At 54.8% G+C, this 14723-nt stretch overlaps 1 protein-coding gene across 8 annotated transcripts in view; it reads left to right on the forward strand.

Moving 5' to 3' along the window:
- Nucleotides 1-14723, forward strand: part of SGMS1 (sphingomyelin synthase 1) — a 267166-nt gene continuing 252443 nt past the window's right edge. For all 8 annotated transcript variants that reach the window (XM_059397416.1, XM_059397415.1, XM_059397413.1 and 5 more), the window contains exon 1: nucleotides 1-292. The gene's annotated coding sequence lies outside the window, so the exon portion shown is untranslated. The remainder of the gene's footprint in view (nucleotides 293-14723) is intronic.

The following is a 14723-nucleotide window of genomic DNA, read 5'->3' on the forward strand; positions in this document are numbered from 1 at the left end:
CGCGCGGAGATCCGGGCCAGGGTGGGCCGCGGACTGGGCATGCTCGGCAGCCCCGAGGCTCGCGGTGGCAAATCGGAAGCGTTCGCACCAGCGAGGCAGCGACTGGGCAGCGGCGGCCGCGGGCAGGACGGAGCGGGCAGGGCGGGCCGGGAGGGGCAGACGTCTCCCTCGCGCACGGCGAGCCAGCCGGAGAGCGCGATCCTGCTGCGGAGCCCGGACACTGCCCTGCCCCGGATTTCAGTGCGCGGCAGGGGGCTCGGCAAGCGGAATTCCGGCGGCGACTCCCGTGCAAGTGAGCCTTGGGGCCCGGGGGTGGGGGTGGAGAGCGTCCATCCCGGGGAGCCCATCGGAAGCCGGGAGCGGCGTGCGGGCGGCCCGGGGGCGAGGGGGCGTGAGCGCAGCCCGCGCGGAGCCGCGCGCGTACCTGGCGGGCACTCCCCCCGCGCCGCCTCTCCCGGGGGTGGGCGCGGGGCTCGGAGGGGCGGGCCGCCCGGGGGGCTCGGGAACCTGGTCTGGGCTGTGAGGAAGGCGGGGGCGTCCGTGGGCGCCTCTTAGAGGTGCTGCGTGCGGGCTGCAAGGTTGCCTAGTGCCGGATTGGGGCGAGCGGAGGGTGGCGGGGCGGAAGAGCCGGGGGGCGGGGGGGTCCGAGGCGCCTCGGCAGGTGGCCGGGCCGGGGTCCGGAGACCCGCTGGGGCCGATCCCAAATCACGGCCCCACCCCCCACGGCCCTGGCGGCGGCGTGACAGTTGGCACCTCCGGGCGAGATCGCAGCCGGCCGGCCGCCCAGGGTTTCGGGATTCCCCCTGCCCCCACCCTCTCCGCGGCCCCTCGGCACCTCCGCTACAGTATAACAGGTGGGACCCCTCTCCTGCGGAGCAAGCTGCCCTCCCCAGGCCGCATAACAGTCTGCAGATTCGGGGGCGGCCCCCGCCGGAGGAGCAGCGGGAGTGGGCAAGGCCTGGAGGAGCCATCGGCGCAGCCTGGACTGGACAGTGTCTCCAGGACGCGGCCGTCCCCGCGGTGAGGGGTCCTGCGATCCCGAGGCTACTTGTCAAGGGCAGAGTGGCGGCGGTAGCGGCCGTCTCCCCGCACCGTGTCCCCTCCGAGCGGGGCTTGCGGCTGCCGGGGGGCCGGGGAGGGCGTCCTGGTCCAGCCAACGGATTCGGGCTGGCGCGTTCTGGTCAACGCCTGTTTCCTTCCTGGGAGTCGCGAGTAGAAATCCTGGCTGGAGGGAGTGGAAGGGATCCCTGCAGGTGCGGCTCGGATGTTTCTTTTCACCTTCAGGCAGCACAGACTTCATTCGGCGGCACCCGCTTATGAAACCCAGAGCGAAGCCTGGTTTGTGAAAGGGAAGTTCATTTTCCGTGTTAGGAGTCTGCCTGCTATTTTAGCTCCCTAGGCATTTACCTTCCTGGACCTTTCATACTGTTGGGACAGGTGACTCTGCTGTCGGACTAGGGGGTGTTTCTGGTTGGCTGCCTGGCTGTGGAGTGGTAGGCGCCTGTCACCGTGCACTGGGGAGCCCCCCACGCGTCCTGGTCGCGAGGCTTGAACAGGCAGGGAGGACTGAGTGGGCAGAAAGAGAGGAGTGGGACTGGTGACGAAGCAACTCGGGGGGAGTTGCCAGGGGCCGCCCCTACACCCGGGGGGTTGGCACAGGTTTGGGCCTGTGTGGAAGGGGCTGGGGCTGGGCGTTTCTTGGTTGGGGTGCAGGAAATCCATGGGAGAATCCAGGCAAAGGATGGGTCCCTGCCTGGTCAGTGTTCCAGGGGAAGCCCCGGGATGTTTGGTGATTCAGCAGGTGGCAGCCTTCCAGCTCTGAAGCCATCCATGCCTTGGCCCGACCAGCGAGCCTGCCAGCAGAGGCTTATGCCTCCTATTGGAGGCTCCAGCTTGGAGGGAACCTCCGGAAGCTGTCTTCTGCCTGTTTCAGCTCCCTTGCCTTGTCTTGCTGTTTTGTTTGGGTCTTGGAGGCCCTGATCTTTTGGTTTTCTTCATTGTTTCTCTTCAGCCAGGTGGCATGTTTTTGACTCTTGCCAGCTCTGTGACCTGCTGAGTAACAGCTGCCCCCGTGCACAGCTGAAAATGTAGTGAGTTATTAGGCAGCAAATGATAGTAATCTGGAAAGGCGGGAAAGCTTTTCCTTTGGTTCTGCTTCAGAGACTAGAAATTTACATTTTTAATAAAGTAATAAGATGTGTTTCTATAACTCTTCAGTGCCGGTAGTAAGCTGTTTAAGATATCAGACACCATTTTTTTTTTTAAAAGAAATTAATTTAAGGGATGGGTTAAATGAACATGAAAGGGACACAGTTACTATGACAGTATCTTTCTCCTTGGAGGCTCTCAAGCATCTTGCACAGGGCCTGCCTTGTAGGTGCTCAAGAAATGCTTACTCAGCTGAATTAAACAAACCAGAATTTGGTCATTAAGTGTGGCACTTAGAGAACTTTATTTTCCTGAGTTGGAATGACCTGTGTGGACCACAGACATTCAATTTTCACTTGAAAACTCAATAGTTTTACTACCCCCCCCTCCCCCCACGCCAGGTAAGTCCCTTAATTTTCAAATTGTGGCACATCCTGTATTCGCTGGAAAGGAAAACGGCATGCTTTGCTCATGTATCTAGTGAAAATCTGAAGGACTCCTCCACGGAGCTGTTACATGTTTTTTAAAAAACGGAAACATACTCCTGCTGCACATCAGATACACTTCTATCTGTGAAACTTACTATTTTACACAAAGCATTTCAGGAAGGTTGAATGCCTCAGCCTTTCCAGGCTGGTGAGAAGGGCTGCTGTGGAGCCGCGTTTGGGGAATGAGAGTCCGGGATCATTTGCCTGGCATAAGTTCCCTGTTCTTTGGGCGGATGTGTGAGTGTTGGACCTGCTCAGGCTTCTGCAGCCGTTTAACTTTGTTCTGCTCCTTCCTCCAGTTGTTCCTCTGCTGCTGCTTCCTCTAAAGCCATACTTGCCTGGGCGGGCTCATTGCTTAGAGCTCCCGCCGGAAGGATCTCTTGCGTTGTCTCACACGAGTTCCATCAGTGGTAGTTTTTCTCTTCCGATTGTCCCCTACGCTGTGGCAGCCACTCTGTGGATTGAACTGTTCTCTGGGCCTTGGGAAAAGCTCTGTCCGGTGTGCCCCTGAGGGGATATGACAGGTAATAGATGGCTTTTTTTTTTTTAGCCTTTTTTCTTGAATGTAGCTAGAACCAGGCCCATTTTGGAATGCTTGGTGTTAAAGGCTTTGGCCTTTCTGTTCTAGGCCCTTGGTCAGAGATACCAATGGTCAGTTATTGTCTCCGACCACATTCTGAGAGTCGTGGCTGTAAAGTCTCTCACTTGATAAGCTCATCCTGTCCCAGATGACTGGTCCCTCTGGATGTGGGAGCTGGGAAGCAGGGTGGGATGTGGGGGAGGGGAAGGTTAAGAAAGGGGAAGAGAAGGCTTGTGGGCCAGGAGGAGGGGTCCATTTTGTCGCTGACTTCTGGTCTCACTGAAACAGAAGTGAGTGCTGGCCAGAAGCAGGGCTTAGTCTCTCCCCTCCAGAGGTTCTTTTTTTACCTCCACAAATAAACTACTCCCTGCTTCCCCCAACAGAGAGACACACAGATACAGAGAGACATGCACACTGAGAAGACACACAGGTGTGGACACACACACCCTTTGCAGAACACCTAGAATCTCAGCCTTTTCATGTGCTAACGTGCAAGAGGGAAACTCCAGGACTCAGGGGGCAGGTTGGGTTCTGGGGGCTGAATTCACCCGAGCTTGTCCATCAGAAAGATACCCCCCTGTCTCTGAGTGCTAAAGGGATCTGTCCCCATAGCCACTGTGGAAACGGCTGGGGGCTTCCACTGTGTGCAGAGGCAGGCAAGGGGACACTCAGAGCTGCTCTTGTGGCTTTTACCTTTCGGACATCGAAGTGCTGGGACTCGGTGTCCATCGGTTTTTGGCACAAGACCTTCTCCTCTGCAAAGCCCTTTTCTTGTCGGACTTTTCCCCTACATTCTACTGCCATTCCTCTCCCCGCCCAAGGAGCCTCCTCTCCTGGCTTGGATATATTCTTAGGTATGTCTGTGTGCTCGTTAAAGATGTTATTTCGTGCCTGTCTTTAGTTTACGTAAGTGGTCCTATGCTTTAGGTTTCACTGGGTTCTTCTTTCATTCAACAGTAAACCTTTTCGTTGCGAAAATCTTCACACATTCATAAAAGTCGAAGAATTTCATTCAAGACTCTGTGAGGTCTGTGTACCTGTGGGCTCATCGGGTGCTTTGCGGTGCCGCTTCTAGTTTTATTACCCGTTTCCCTGGCAAGGGATACTGAGCTCACCTCCACTCTGTGATGTGGTGCACATCGTGTGTATGTTCTTTCCAAGGTGGACCTGAGGTGGTCTCTAGGGTCGTGGTTCTGCAAGTGACCGCACCCAGGAGCAGCGGCAGCGCCTGGACCTGCTGGAAATGCACATTCTGGGGCCCCGGCCTACACCCCAATGAGAAACCCTAGGGGCACACCCCCACCAGCTGGTGTTGTAGAATGCCGGGTCTGGAGACTGCGATACTTGGGACAGTGTGGGACCCACTTTCGCAAGGGCGCATGCCCCGGGGGCGGAGTGGCTGGGTGAAAGGGAGTGAGCACACCTGTTTTTCCTAAATGCTGCCAGATTGTTCTCCGCGTGGGTGCACCAGGGTTCCTGATCCCCCACATACTCGACAGTGGCTGGTATGAGGCCTCTTTCTAATTTTACCCGAATTGCTGGCTAGGGTGAGGGATCTCCTCATTTTCCTGGGAGCTTGTATCGTGTCTTAGTGAATTTGAGTATCTTTTTAATATGTTTGCTAGCTGTTAGAGTTCCTTACCCGCCGTAGTCTGTTTTTCTGCTGTGCTGGTTTGCAGGTGCTTCTTGCGTATTCTAGAATGTAATTCCCTCCTTCTGTAGGTATGTCAACCTTGTCAGTGGTCACTCTCTCGAATTTTTGTTTTGATGGAGCCCCATTACCTGTTGCTTTATGTGGCGCTGCAGGGGCCTGAAGGTGTTCTTCTGGTCCCGGGCTCACCCGGGTGTTCCCTGCTTTTGTTCCCACGGGAAGGGCTTTGCTGTGTGTGGTTCATTGTCACCCATGGCCTCAAGCAGGGATCCAGGGCCCCGGTCCTTCTTTCCATTTTGTGACCCAGTTTTTCCCACATCATTAAATCCTGTATTTTTTCCTTAATATTTCGGGGGAGACTGTGGAGCCACCTCTGTCATACTTGAGGTTTCCCCCATGTGCACACAAGCCTCTTTTAAAAAAATTGATTAAAGTATAGTTTATATATGGTTAACTACCTCTGTTCTGAGCATACGGTTTGCTGAACTCTGACAGAGTGAAACCACCACAGTCAGGATCCCGAGCATCTCCGTCACCCCGAGCTTCCTGTAGGCCCCCTGGCAGCCCGTCCACACTCGAACCCAGACTCAGGCAGCCCCCTGAGGTGCTTTCTGCTGCTGTAGATGAGTGCTCGCGTTTTCGAGAGTTTTCGTAAACGGAGCCACATTTGTATCTGGCTCCTTCCACTTGGCATACTGATTTTTTAAATCTTTAATTTGTGGCAAAATAGATACAGAACGTACTGTTTTTAAGCATACAGGCAGGCAGCATTTGTGCAGTCACAGTCTTGTGAGCCCATCACTGCTCTCTGTCTCCAGAACCTTCTCCTCACCCCAGACCGAAAGTCTGTTCCCACTACACTCGCGTAATGATTCTGAGATTCTTCCCAGATTCTTTGTTTCTCTGCCAGGTTATTTTGAGGTTCACAGCTTGGCAGGGTGAGCCTCCCCTTTGCTGTTCTTTTTCAGGACTTGGTCCTCGTGGACGTCTGTCCTTCCGTACACTTCTCTGAACGCTTGTCGAGTTCTCCACAAGTCCTGGAAATGGGACTGGTGCTGGAGTCTCACACGGGGAGAGATGGCACATTTTGTATCTTAATCCTGCAGTTCTATCCGTGAGCATGATTATCTCATCTTTTACAAATGACGTTTTAACAGAACGTAACATTTTCTGTCATGGTGGTTTTTTTGGTTTTGTTTCATATTTACAAAGATAACGAGTTGCTTTGGGTAGTTCCTTAGTCTTAACCTTTCAGGTGGGCAGAGTCGGGGCTTTGGGGATGGACTTTTCTCCATTCCTCAGCCTTGAGTGGCATGGGCTAGGCAGTTACTCACTGTTTGTCCCTGGGGGTGCTTCTTTCTTCGACCTGGACCCCAACAGCCTCCCCCAGGGCCTGCTGAAGGCTCCCAGGGGATAAGGTAGGAGAGGCAGGGCCTACAGATTGTGAAAGAGTCGCCCTTCAGAGCCTGTTGTGTTCAGCCTCCGTTGTGTGCTGGCTTCCAGTAGGTCAACCGAGTGCTTTCATCCCGCCCCTCAGGGTTGACAAGTGTCAGCAGAGCGGAGCGAAGCCAACCATTGAACTGTGTAACTCTTGCCAGGTCCACACAAGCAAGGCTGTGCTCTTACCCACTCTCGTGGGGTTTCACAGAAAGGGTGGTTACTTCTAAAGACTTCGGCAGTCCCCTGGGGGAGAAACAATTAGAGAACTTGGTGTCATAGACGGTCTGTAATCAGGGGTTAAGTGGTGTGGCAGGGGAGTTGGGAGAAGAGGGAAATGCTGCTCTGTGAGTTTTCACTTGACTCAGGTGGAATCAGATTAGAGGAGAGAGAAGGAGGGAGAAACCAAGTATAGTTAGCTAGCGTTTCTGTCTAGGGCTTGGAGGGCCGAGTATTCAACCCTGTGGCCCTGGGTGTGGGCCTAATTTTAAGTGTCTCAGGATGATTGCTTTGGGAAAAGCTGTAACAAGGGGGTAGTAGATGCTCAGCTAACTAGGAGCTTTGTGTCGTGTAGTACAGTCGTTAGGAACCCTGACTGGAGCCTGAGTGTGTGCATTCAGGTCTTGGCCTTACCATTTAGGAGCTGCGGGACTTGAGGCATGTTATGTGAATCTTCTGAGTTTCCCTGACCCTCATCGTTGGGTGTCATAACTTCAGACACCTCAGCACGTCCTTGTGAGGACTGCACTTGTTGGGGGCTTAGAGCCGGGCACAAGGTCATCACCATTGGAATGTGAGTCACTCTTAGGACTCCTGCCGTTCTTTTCGTTGCATTCCTCCTGCGTCTCCCTTGACGTGCATCGGGCCTTATGCCCAGGGTTGGGTGGCTTTTGTCGGGAAGAGCCTGTGAGGGCACAGGTGCACAGAGGGGACTCTCTCTTTGTTTCCAGGCTCGTGGTGGGCATGCGGATTGTAAATGAGACGAATGACTTCTTGGCGGATTATGGAACCGTATGCGGTCTTGGCGGGCCCAGCGGATCCTCCATCGGGGCTGCGGGACAGGGAAGGCAAACATCAGACGGTTAATGCCCCTTTTGGTGAAGGGGTATTAATCATAGGGATTCATGTTCATGGAGGTCTCACTGCATGATCGGAGACCCCCTAAGCCATTGTGCCTTACGACCGTCCTCGGAGATGGAGATTCTTTCATTCCTGTTTCAGACCTGAGGACAGTCAGGCACAAGTAATTTTCCCACAGAGTAGGAGAAATGCCCCAAGGGTTCATAATGTTCGAGGCCTTTGCCTGTTGCCAGCATAGGTGTGTTGGTGGGTAACCGTCATAGGTAAGCGTGGTGACAATGCGGGTTAGCCCAGCAGGGTGTTCCTGTGACCTGGAAGTTTACTAGCCCAGGCGGGAGATTCTCGAGTGTCACAAGCATTAGGAGCACCTGGAGGTTTGTTACAGACACCTGGGAAGTGGCCATGCGTGATGTGTTCACGGACACTGTGGCTGGCCTGGGACCACTCTTGGAGAGCCCCTGCCCTCAGAAACACTAGTGTCCATGAGGGGCCACATGCTCCTGCTTCTAGTCCCGGTCGGGTGGGATGATTTCAGATGCAGAAGTTTTAAATCCTTTCCCCGTCATGCAGTAAAGACCCAACGCACATGGTCATGTTTATCTATGCCAGTGGAAAGGTTCTGAGCCAGTGCAGGGTCGGAATTTGCTTTCTGCCCTTGCCCGTGTTTCTGACAGGGGCCCAAATGGGTGATAACCCAGGGTGGGGAGAAAATTCAGGAGTGCAGTTTGAGAATCGTTAGTGCAAAGTGCCCTGTCGTGCTTCCCTTCTTAGGGAGATGCCCTGATGTGTTTTTGCTATTTTCCACCTTGCTCACTCCCTGACAGAGGCACAAAAAGGCTTTGTCCCATCATCTATCATTTGGAAAGATGAGGCACAGAGAAATTAGAAGTGTGTAAAGATATCCTGACAGTAGAGAGGCTGAAGATCGTCTTATTTGAGCTAATTGTAGTAGAAAACTATATGGAGGAAGGAACTTAAAAAAAGGAAGAAAAAGACAGGGCTGTGCCCCTTCCCCAGCGGTGGTGAGGTCAGGTGTGTTCACGTGTCATGCATGCCCAGTGCACAAAGCCCCCAGAAGGAGAAATGGCGTTCGAATTGCCAGAGTTTTCCATTTGGCAACGGAGGCTGTGTTTCCTCCATGAGAACCATGTCCATGGAATGAGACATACTGAGATCTGAAAGATTTTGTAGGAAATGGGAACTTCGATTCTAACTCAGAGGAGAACTCACGAGTAGATTGTCTTTTGGGGGAAGACCTTTCCCTATGCTGGTTGTCGAGGCGTTCCCATGACCTTGCGGTGGAGGATTGTTCGGGGAGGGATGGCGGCAGGCAGAGGGGATGGGGGATTGGCAGGCGAACACTGGGAGCCACACGAGAGATGTTCTGACGTCTGGTCTCTCTGTAGCCTGGGCTTTATAATGGCAGTAAAGGCACGTTGCGGGTCTGCAGTGGCTGGAACCATATTAATCCTTGTGAAGTGCAGAGACGAGTGAGATGTGGTCTGGGTTCTTGGGGGTGGGGTGGGGTGGGGGGTGGTGGTGGGGCAGATCTGTGCATGCCATCACCCTGTGGCAAAGGCAGCGTGGTACCTGTGGGTGCGGTACCCTGGGGGGGCCAGGTGGGAGGCTGGCCCGAGAGGGTCCCCTGCCAGTGCTCCCTGTGCACTGTAGGGAACAGGTAGCCCAGGTGGCAGGCTAGTGCAGATGGACCTAGAAGTGGGGCAGCTGGGTGTTGTCATCTTCTCTCCCTTGTTTCTGGGGCTGCCGGGTTTAGCCCCATCCCTCAACAGAGGGAGTGTCAGAAGAGGTGGCTGTGCATGGTCAGCCTGCGAAGGGGAACCAGGAACTGGAACTGCGCTTGGAAACTACGTAGGAGGTCATAGGGGACCCTTGACAGTTCGTCTTCTAGAAAATGTGGCTCAATTTTCACTATCTCCTGGAACGTAAAACCTGGAGAAGATGAATGACTATCTTTATGGTGAATCAGTGTTTTAAAGAGAGATTCTTTATTAGAAACGAGGTTTTATTTGCCCACAATTTTTGGCAAAGTTCGAAATTCCATTTTCAGTTTATTTTCAGTGGTTTGCATTTCTCATTCACGTGGTCCTCCCCTCTGCCTTCTCCCTTTCCCCTTCCCGGACACGCTTACAGACACCTGCCAGGCCAGGTGTGCCCAAGCTGTGACCTTGGCTGGCTCTGGCCTCTGCTTCCTCACCTGTGAATGGAGAACTTGGGCTTACAGACCCTAGTCATCGGCTCCCAGATTGCACAACACCCGAAAGCGTGGCTTTGAGCCCCACGTCACCTGGTGTTTATCATCCTGTTCACAGAAAAGAGTCTCCGTTCAGTGCCTCTTCCTGGTCCCAGTGAGCCGTGTGTCCAGACCACGCTGTAGCAACAACAGTGGTTGGTGGATTTGTCACTGTTTATGGTGATCCTCCCAGCAGGCTGTCTCTGTTCAAGGTACAAAACATGGATGTTCGGTCCCACTGTGTGAAGTCCGGTGCACTGTGTGAAGCCAGGACCAGCCTGAGATGGTGGGTGGGGTGGGGGCCCCCCTGCCAGGCCGTGTAGATGCTGGGAACGGGGCTCCCCAGAGTCACAGGCTCAGGGAAGGTTCAGAGTAGGGCAGACACGTCCTGGGGGTTTGGGTGGAGAGCAGAGTTTGGCAGAGCAGCTCCCTAAGAAGGTGGGGTGCATTGGCTGAGGCGTCCCCCCATCCCAGTAGTGGGGGCAGCCGTGGAGGCCAGAGAAAGAGCAGAGGGGCGCAGTGCTGAGAGCTGTCCCCTCCTGACAGTCGCAGGCTGATGGGCGGCCGTCTGATTGGGGTGCACGTGTGCGGGGGGCATGAGGAGAAGTGGTCGTGGCTCCTCTGAGTTGTGTGGGCGGGTGGAGGAGGGATGAGGCGCTGGCAGGCTTGGGTGCCGGACAAGCAAGCATCTTGTGTGGGCTGGTGCAGGGCCTTCCGCCGCCGTGGCCCGGGTCTCCGGGTCCCCGGAGACGGATCGAGCAGGTGGGGACAGGTGTGATGGCTGCCTGCGCACTCCTGTGAGGGGGGGACCACTGTCTTGAGCCACCGAGTGGGGGCGCCCGACAATGGGGGCCCCTCCATGATGAGAACCAGAAAGGCAAGGACCGCCAAGAGCGGATGCGGAGAGCGGTTAGGGAGTGCTGGGCGGGCAGTGAGCTCGGTTCTAGGCACCAGCTGTGTCGCGTGAGAGGGGAATCATGGTCCCTGCATCGCAGGGTGGTCAGGTGGGTCCTCCTGGCCGAGGTGGCAGCCATCCTGGGCTCCCCCTCCCCCTCACAGTCCTGTCGGACAGAGGGAGTGCGGCTTCCCTCCCTGCTCACTGGGTGGTTGGGGGCCTTTGCTTGAATTCTGGAGGGCCTCAGTATTCCTGCTGTTTGCCTGCGTGGACTGTTGTCCTTTTGCTTGTGTTTCTCCCTGATCTCATCCCAGAGCCTGTCCCTCTACCCGCTGGCTGTGAGTTCAGTTTCCTTACCCCAGGATCCCAAGTGCACAGGACGTCCCGTCTTTGCCTTTGGCGTCGTCTGTGTGGAGATCCTCACAGGCGGCCCCAGTCTTGGCCAAAGCCTTCAGGGTCATTGACACGGACAAGCAGATGGAGGACAGGTGTGAGCGTAGCAGAGGCTTGGTTCGCAGGGAGCCTTCCAGAGTGGGTCTCACGCAGTCCTCACGTCGGGCAGCCCTGAGCTCGCTGCTGCTCGGAGGTAGAGCTTCGGCGGTGCCTCCACTCGGCGCTGCTGCCGGTTCTCAGGCTGGTGATCTGACATTTGTTTCCTGGCCATGCGGTGACACCAGAGTTCCTCTGACAGGATCTACAGAGTTACCAGCCATCGTGCTGGGCTGCGTGCCAAGTTTCCACGGCGCCCTGCATGTGACCTGCTTTTCCCTTCTCTGATTTTAGAGCCCTAGGCCAGGGGGTGGGAGCTGACAGAGACGTCTCAAGCCCCCTGTGGCCATCTGTGTGAAGGCCCTGGGAGCGCACCCAGTTTCTTGCTGTCCCTGTGTGGGTTTCACCAAACCACTTAAGTCACACTCATCATTTCGGGTGTGTGTCTAAAGTGTTTGTGAAATTCACAAGGAAGACCTCTGAGTGGTCCCTTTTTAAGAACGTGGGTAAGGAGTTAAGACTGTACGATTGAGGGTCATTATTGCTGCCTGTGCCCTTGTTAGAGGGAGTGATATGACCAGACCACTGCAGAGGGGAGGTGGACACCTGCCAGGAGCCAGAAGCCTCTCATGGGTTTGGAGGACTTGACGTTTCTGTGTCGCAGGGGTGTGGCAGGGTCCCTTCTTCCTCTGAGGACCTAGAAATAAAGGGACAGAGCCAGCATCGGGGAGGACTGGCCACCTCAGAGGGAGAAGGCGGGTGGCATGCGTGACATGGCCGCCATGTGGCTCGTTGTCCACGGAGCCCTTGGAGAAGGTGAGCCCCAGGAGGCAGGCGGGGGACTCTAGGACAGGTGCTTCCCTCCGATGCCTGTGTCTGAGGGGAAGCGGGTCTGGAGAGGACAGTTAGGGCTTTGGCTGTTGCTGTCAGAGGTGCCTGGTTTCGGAGATTCCCCTGTGTGAGAAGTTCATGACCGTTGTCCTTCAAGATCAGGGTGTGGAGGGTTGATCTGGAGAGGGCTGGCATGGATCCTTACATACTTTCCAGGAGTTTATTTTAAGAAGCAATCAGGCCCATCATTCATCCCAGAGCTGTCTACTGGAAAGGTTGGAAACCATATCAAGCACTAGTACACTGGCTGAACAAATGACGTGTGCCCACACAACAGAGCACTAGGCACCCCTTGAGAACGTTATCTGGAAGAATCCCAGAGAAAGATGTCCTCTGACATTGTTGTGTGCAAGAAGGTCTGTGGTGGGGCACCTGGGTGGCTCAGTGGGTTAAAGCCTCTGCCTTTGGCTTGGGTCATGATCTCAGGGTCTTGGGATCGAGCCCCATGTCGGGCTCTCTGCTCAGCAGGGAGCCTGCTTCCCCCACCCTCTCTCTGCCTGCCTCTCTATCTACTTGTGATCTCTGTCAAGATACACTGTTCCGAAAGTCCTGGTTGGTGGCTGCTGTGGGCCAGGCGGCCCGGCCAGGAGGGTATGCATATGGTCCCCACCCTCAGCAAGCCTGTGGTCCACTGGTTATGAGTGGAGCCTTGCTGAATTTCTCATAAAGAAGTGTTAAAATACTCGCAGAGGACTGTGCAAAGAATGCCTTGTAACGGGCAGTTTGATCCCGTAAAATCTGATCCACTCTCTGTCTGCTTGTTCCTGGCTGCATCCCTGACCCAGAGCCACCGATTTTCCAGAAAGTCAGAAGGCAGTCATCGCACTGTCTTCCTGCCCGTGCCTACTCTTGAACTTCTGCAGCCGCCTTTTCCCCACACTGTGCCAGGCTCTGTGGGTGGAAAGGGAGGATGGCACATGGTTTTGGGGGGGGAGTGCCCCTACTCTCCTTGGCTTCTGTTCTCCGTGTCGGTTGCCTTCTCGCCTTTGGTTGCTCACCGTCACCTCTCTCGGGCCCCATGTCGCTCCAAGTCTTTGCCTCTGACATTTGATTGTTTGTGGTGTTGGCAGCCGTGTGGAGTAGAGCTCCAGTCTTAGAAATCACCTGGTTTAAATCCTTTCTCGGAGCTTGGTGGGATGTGGATCAGAATCGGGGTGTCCAGACTCCTTGTGGCCTCTTAGCCATGTCCCCTCCAGTCACCATGGGGATGGCTCTTCCACACAGACGTGACTCTGCAGTTAAAAACCAGTCTGTAGTTCCCATTGCTGGCCGTATGGAGCTGCACCCAAGGTTGGGGAGGCTGGGGCTCTGCTCTCAGGGGCGGCTCTCCGGGGAGGGGAGCTGGGGATGGACCTCCCGACAAGGCTGTGTGATGGAATGCCGAGTGAATTTGTTCAGGAAGGCAGTCCGCAGGAAGCCTGGGCTGGGTTGGGTTGCCAGGGGCCCCTCCGAATGGTCCCTTGGGGTCTGGCTGTTGAAGGCTGCTTTGCCTTTGCATTTTAGGCTAGGTTTGGTTTTCCTTTAGGAAACCTTTCTCCTGCCTTCTCCTCCTCAGCCCCTCCCCCACTCTCCCTTTCTCCCTTACTTTTCATCTTTCTTTTCTGCTTAGAAACTGCATAAGCAAAAGAACATCATTCAGAATCCTGTCACCCGTCGATAACCACTGCTAGCATTTTGGTGTGTGACCCTCCCCATCAGTTTTATATAAATATTGAATGTGTGCTCAATGAACATTGTGGCCGAATGCCAAAAGAGGGAATGGTAACAGGACCTGTGTTGCCAAAAGGAAGTCTCACAGCCTCTGGAATGGGCTTCTGGGATGCAGGGAGAAGTCTGAAGCTTTATGAAGATGATTACAATGTTATTAAGATGATAACAGCACAGGAAACTTAATTTCTTAGTGTGTGGTCTTCATAGTGAAGGTTGGTGGCACAGGGCGGGCAGGGGCTCAGCCAGGGGGGAGGGGACTGCAAGGCTTCATTTGTGTTTTTGGTTTTTGAAGAGTTACTGTTTCGGCCAGCTGTCAGGATAACACACTACGAAGGGGAGGTCTTCTCCGACTTCTCAAACTTTTGTCAGATCACCAGTGTCTCTAACTCCTGGACCTGCCAATTTCCTTGGTGATGGGGGTGCCGCTGTGGAAAGTGGCTATCGTCCCAGCTTTGTGCCATGCTGGAAAAAGAGGGTACTGGGATAATCTCAGGAGCGGAAGTGAGGTGGTTGCCTTCATACAGATTTTTTGCTGGTAGTTTGGTCCGCAATTGCTGCCTCACACCGCCAGTGGAGAGAGCCACGGTCCTGAGGCCATGGCTTTCTAGAAGTGCAGCGTGGAGCGGTGTCATTGGCTTTGGAGATCACAGAATTCCGCTGGCATCTCAACTTGCCCTGCCTGCACACCAGCTGCAGCACCTTCCCTGGACAAGAATGACAGAGTCTGTAGAGACGTAGCCTGTGAGGAATCCTTGTTCTCTCTGGCACCCCAGGCTCCAGCGCGGACCTGGTTCCATTGGCCATTGCGCTCCGTGGAATTCTCTTCAGGCAGACCTTTGAGACAGGTCCTGACTAACCAGCCCCTCCAGCCTGTCTGTGACCGTCTCGGGACGTCTCCGTCATGTCATAAGTACATAGGTGCGCCTACGGGTGTGCCTGTAGGTCCTAAGTGCAGGACAGAAGCCCTCGGGTGTCCCGTCGTTTGTGTGTGGGTGAGAGAGGTTTTTATTCCGAGAATCATTTGGAAGGCTCACGATGTTGGGAAATTGGTCTGCTGACACTCACGGTAAATATTCAGAAGAGGCTCATGTTGCTGATGTTGC

Source organism: Mustela nigripes, chromosome 4 (assembly GCF_022355385.1).
Source record: "Mustela nigripes isolate SB6536 chromosome 4, MUSNIG.SB6536, whole genome shotgun sequence".
Lineage (NCBI taxonomy): Eukaryota > Metazoa > Chordata > Mammalia > Carnivora > Mustelidae > Mustela > Mustela nigripes.